Below are 6,000 nucleotides of genomic sequence, written 5' to 3'. Positions count from 1 at the left end.
TCAATTTTTCCAACTTAGCACATGCATGGCACTCAACATATGCTATGATGAAGTATGGCTTGCTGAGTGTCAACCTTGAAAATCATGCCTACAGTATGTACTCATAAGGATAATCCTTTTTGCTTATCTATTCCAACCAATAAACAAATTTAAACTTAAAAGCATGTCGTGCAGTCCTGTTTTGCTTGAGGAAATAAACCTTGCATGAAACAATAATCATTTCAGGGGCAGTTCTTAAAAGTAAAAAGAGAAAACAGCTGCTCTCTAGGGTGTGCAGTCTTACAGCTCCCTGTTCCACAGAATCTGCTGTCTCTGATATCCCTTGTAGGTAGCCTGAGTTCTGCTAGATCCAGAAACTGGAGGGCACACGGAGCAAAATATTCTGTGAAGAACTGTGAGTTCTTGAATTTGCCCCAAACTGTCCAAGTGTTTTTCAGATGACACCCAAATATCTTACCTAGAAAGCTGGTTAAACTTAGGTAGCCTGGTGTTTCCACAGCTAGCCCTGTGGGGAGGAGACACTTGGAAACATCCTGATATTAATTATGATGCTGAGTGACAAGAAACTGTCCTGAGGAAAAAAAAAAAAGTTGAGGCTATTTTGGGCCTTATTTTATGTACAGTGGTAATTTTTATTAGCAGTACTGCACTATATTGTTTTTACACATGGGCTTCCTGTACTATTTGACACATCAAGGGCCTCTTATCCTCAGGATGTCTTGCTGTGGACCCTGTTGGCCATGATTACATGCCAAATTCTCCTATGCAGGTACCTCCATATCTGCATCATAAACATTTTCCACTATAAGGACTCAGCAGTCTGGTCTTGCCACAAAAGTGTTTTATTTCCAGACATCTCTTCTTTCTACTTTTAAAGTCAGCTATTTCCTTGAGAAAAGCCATGTCACAGATTACCAAGGCCAGCTGCTGGGTTGTTCTTTCAAGTTTGATCCCACCTGCCTCTGAGTGGATGAAGTCTGACTAGAGGAGCAGCTCAAATGGGTAAATGAAGTCCAGTCAATAGGCGTATTTGCTTCCCACTGGTTAGGAATCTTCAGTCCAAGTCTTGGTGATCTGTTTTGAATATATATCTATCTAATGCCCCTCCAGAACTTTCTGTTGATGTGAACACCAGGATACAAATTCTGGAAAGGACCAGCAGTCACAGTCTTTTGGGCTGAATCTACATATTCAATGGACAGGGAGAAAATCATCTCCTATGCATGGATACAAAACCCAAGGAAATTACTGAAATGCAATGGAAGAAGTTGTGTATTAGGCATATATTTTAAGTGTTCGTGTGAAAGCTGTGAACACTAATTCTTATGTAGCACTGCTCTCAGGCTAATTCTTAGACAATCTGTATTAAAATTAATTTAACGACGTGGTGACTTTCTGCCGCTCAGCTGCATTTGTCTTCTGGTTGCTGTCAGCCCCTGCCCTCCAGCTTCAGCACCCCACTGCTGCTTCTGCCTTCAGCTTTTGCATTGCCCTTTCTCTCAGATGCCAGAGGTCTTCCACAGTGCTGCTCTTGAGTGGGAGGAGGACGTTGTGGCCATTCAGTGCTTGCTTGATTGCACTTTAACCAACACAAGCCATTTTGACCGTGGTGTCGTTAGGTGGTGTGCCTGGTCTTAAGCCACCACAGTGATGTCTGGGCTACTACACTTGGGAGCTGAGATTTAGGTTTCTGACAAAACTTCTTTGTGCTGAAGCCAATATATCAGCAAGAAGGATACTGGGGCTTGGTCACTAGGCATTTTATGTGTAGTATTTCTACAGTAATTTCATAACACAACTAGAAAGTGACACAAAATGTTAGGTAAAAACCACAGATATTTGGCTGTTATTTTCAGACAGCTGTGTCAGATCTTTGAAAGTGCAACCAATCCTCTCCAACTGCAAAAAGTCCATCAAAGTTTGCTGCTTGAGATGGATATGCCAGTCTTGCTCTGTCTACTTCCCAGCATTATTTAGTCAAGACAGAAGAAATTAGGATCCAGCTTGTTACACCCCTCTCTAGCTTCCTTCAGTCCCAGGAAACAAAGGCTTTTGTCACCTTTAAGAAGTGCTACTTCACCCTGAGTCACTTGTGTTCTATCACTGTTTCTGTTTGGGAAAACTTGTGTGGAATTTCTTGTGACCTCATAGACACTTTCTTCCCCAGTCAGCATGGCTGTTTCTTGTCCTGCCTTTCAGTCATTCCCTTAGTGGTTATTGTGTGTGTATTCCTCCTTCACTCTTTATTACTCCTTTTTTTGGTTTTAACATCCAAGAAGAAGATGCTTCCTTCACTTCACACTTTGCAAAGTGTCTAGCACAACAACACAGTGTTTTCCATGGCCTAGGCATCTCTGACTGTTGTAAGCACACAGTAAATTTAATTCACTCCAGGGGCATGTGAGATTTATAGCTGTAAAAACTTCAGCATGGACTGCTCCGTATCTGTAAATCCTGGACATGGGCTACAACACATGCTCTACCATCATCATTATCATCATCATCATCATCATCATCATCATCATCATCATCATCATCATTTGTAGCACAATTATGGTTTTCCTTTCCCAAAAGCAACAGAGAGAAGTTTACTCTGTGGCTTCATACTGAAGAGATGTTTTTAACTGAAACAAAATATTTTCTTCAACTGTCAAAGGTGTGTTCCTGACCTATATTTTACTTTCTTTTGGGGTTCCTTCCTTTCAAATATGGAAATAAAAATGGGTTTATTTTGCAATATATAACACAATTCAAAAAGTAAGAAATTTCTTTCCCCCCGCACCTACTTGCCAGCACTGTGTGGTTAATTATTGTAACAGTGCAAAAGCATGAATTGGTAACAATACAGTCATCTCCAAATTGCACTGTAAGAACAAGAACATAATGACGACATTTTAAAATATGATTCTTAACAGGCTGTGAAGGATACTTTGATCTGCCTTTGCACAATTATTTAAAGTTTGTCCATGCAGACTCAGATTGGTTTCCCACCTACTGTTCTAGGTAGAGTTTCAGGTACCACTTTTTAAAAATGAGCATAGAAGTGATTAATTTCTATTGGGTTCTGTGACCCAAAGAAATGTTATTTTAGATTCAAATGCTGGAAATAATTACTTGTTACTTAGGGTAACAAAAAGACCTGCTTCCTGAGCTACCTTCCCCACAGTTTTCCTTTAAAGTGAAAGAAAAAGCATTATCTCTTACAGACAAAATGTGTTCTCTATTAAAAAAAAAAAGGCATCACCAAATCTTCTTGGTGACATCTGAAGACAATGCCAAAAATTGAAAGATGGAGACTGGCTCTGAGAAAGGAAAAAGAACAAGAACAGTTTCAGTTTCTGCTGGAGTGCAGAGTTGAGCACATCTAGATTTAACATGAATTAAATTAATTGTATTTTAATTTTGCCATGTCTTTTTTTTTTTTTTTTTTTTTTTTTTTTTTTTTTTTTTTTTTGGTGAGCTTGCTCTAGCAATCATGTTGTGGGCCCTTGCTTGGCACAGAGTGGGATTTTCCTCCTCACTGGGGTTTGCAGGGCAGTGGGAAGGCTGGAAGCCATCTTTGAGGTGTACAGCTCAGCTGGATCAAAATTGGGAGCAGAATCATCTTGTCTGTGTCTGAATTAGGACTTTCAAAGAGAGGAGATGAAGGCTGAACAAAGTACAAAAGTTAATAACTCAATTGCTGCCTCTCATCTTCTTCCACTCTCTCAGCTCATGACTCTCACAAAACCAAACAATTACATTTGACAGCAACCTGAAATATAGACTCACACAACTTATATCTTGTCTGTCACCAGGATTTAAGTATTTCAAGTCTTGGCAGCACAGCTGGTTCCTCACTGATTAGAGCCTGATGAGGCTGGTTTGCTGACAGGGACAGATTTTATTCATGGCCTTTCAGGTTCTTCGTTTCCCATCTTTAGTCCTTTATTTTCTCTGGGTAATAGCTGACTTTTTAAACTGCCCTGAGAAGGACTGCAAGAAGAGTCCCATTGTGCACAATGAATGGAGCCCTGGTCGCTCCCCTTCCCTGTCTGTTATGGGAAGTGAAGCCTCTTTAGTCCTTAGACAGACAAGAGGGACATTATCCTTCTTTTAAATTATTACTACTTGAAAAGATTATCTCACATCATCAAGCCCCTCCTTGCCGGTTTCATATATGAAAACTTGCTCTCTGTGTAACTTATGCCTTGTCTGACAGGGAACAAAGAAATAAAGACTGTAAAAAATCTTTGAAATCTGCTGGGAAGAAATTCTTTGGGTAACTGGATTTATTGAATACTTCAGCACTTGAAAGGTCAATAAATAACTCAGATGAAGAACTGATATAATGGATCAACAGGTAAAAATATACAGTAAGGCAAACAGAGCAAAAGAAGTTGTAGTTTTTATGTATAGGTGTCTTCCAGCCGATGCTTTCTACCAGGGCTATACTTTCTGGCAAACATCACGTGGGAGTAAGGATACACCTTACTGCATTGCCTCATAGACAGCCCCTCAAACCATTTCCTGTCAAAAGAAATGATAGCTAGCTGCATCATTTGGGCCATTTTTCATGGTCAGAATGAGAATTTAAACCCTGTTGTGGGAATTCACTGGATGACTCGAAAAGCAGGAAAAGGCCAATTCCTTGCCCCGCCATTTGGAGCTGGACTGATGGAGTGAGAGTGAAGTTCTGAGGTACTCTGGACTACTCAGTCCTGGAGGCGGTGGCTCCTCAGAGGATATAAATCTCATCTCCCAGCCATGCTCAAGCAAGTATGAACCATGGTACTGACCAGCAGAGAACTTGCCACATAGGATCACAATAAATCCTGAGCCCCTTCTGTCTTCCCACAGGTAGGGGAGGCAAGGGATAAGAGGAGCCCCCACACTCAGGACTTTGGAACACTAACAGATCTGGTCATTAAGATGATAAACAGTGACAAATGCAAGCCTTTACTGCATTTGCTGCATTCTGAGCTGTCTTCAGCTTCAGAAACAATATTTAGGTAGAGCACAACCCTGGAACATCCATATAAAAGCAGTCTGTTCATGACACATAGCACAGCTGGTGATTGTGAACAATATGTCTGTATTTCAGTGGTGCACTAGCAAGCCTTAATAAACATTGCCTGGCTTATCTCTTGGAAATTAAAAAAGTGATTGATGTGCTTCTGAACCCGCATTTCATTTGAGACAAAATTTTCCCCGACTGATAAATACACCAGGCTTGCTCTGGCATTCCAGCTTATCTCAACTCCATAGGAATAGTGCTGGAGAAATGTCTCCTCAGCCTTTAGGACATAAAGCAGGAAGATAGTTCTGAGGCTTATCAGCCCATACTAGAGTTTGTGCAGCCCATAAGTCTTACTGTTAATCTTCAGTAAAAGCAGAGGCATTGCTAATGTTTTTAAGGTTAACTGCAGACGTTTTTCAGCACAGCACCAAAAGCATCCTAATTTCCTTTTCTCGCAGCGTTTGTCCTTCCCTTGGGTTTTCCCAAATCCTCTTCTGTAATCCAGTGCAGGGGCTGGGCAACAAAGAGAGGAAATCCAGGGAGATGAAACCAATTCAGGGCCCTATAGTGCAGGACTAAACTGAAAGGTGATCTTATTTTTCCCAAATGAAGTTTCTAATTGTCTAATCACGCAGCTATAATGTCAGTCAGTGCTTTGATTTTTTCAGGATCTGTTTCATAAGAATTTAAATCACTAAGAATAGCACTTAGAGATAATTTATGCAAGAGTTAGATGTGGTAGACACTGCTTGAGAGTTTTAATATTATATTCTTTACCCAAGGCAATAGACAGCTTCTTCAGAGTCATTCCATTCTAATGTGTAAATGCTGAAAGTAATTAGACGGAGTCCTGTGTGTATTAAAGTATTTAGGAGAAAAAAAACTTTGGAAAAAGTGACTTTTAATGAGCAGCTGGCAATATTTTATAGAAGTTAGAATTACTAATAATATAAGAAGATTTATTTTTTTAAAGCAAAGACTAGTTTAAAACATACAATTGC

The sequence above is a fragment of the Prinia subflava genome, chromosome Z (genome assembly GCF_021018805.1).
Source record: "Prinia subflava isolate CZ2003 ecotype Zambia chromosome Z, Cam_Psub_1.2, whole genome shotgun sequence".
In the NCBI taxonomy this organism is placed as follows: Eukaryota; Metazoa; Chordata; class Aves; order Passeriformes; family Cisticolidae; genus Prinia; species Prinia subflava.
The sequence above is the reverse complement of the archived record's forward strand: the minus strand, read 5'-3'. Positions refer to the sequence as shown.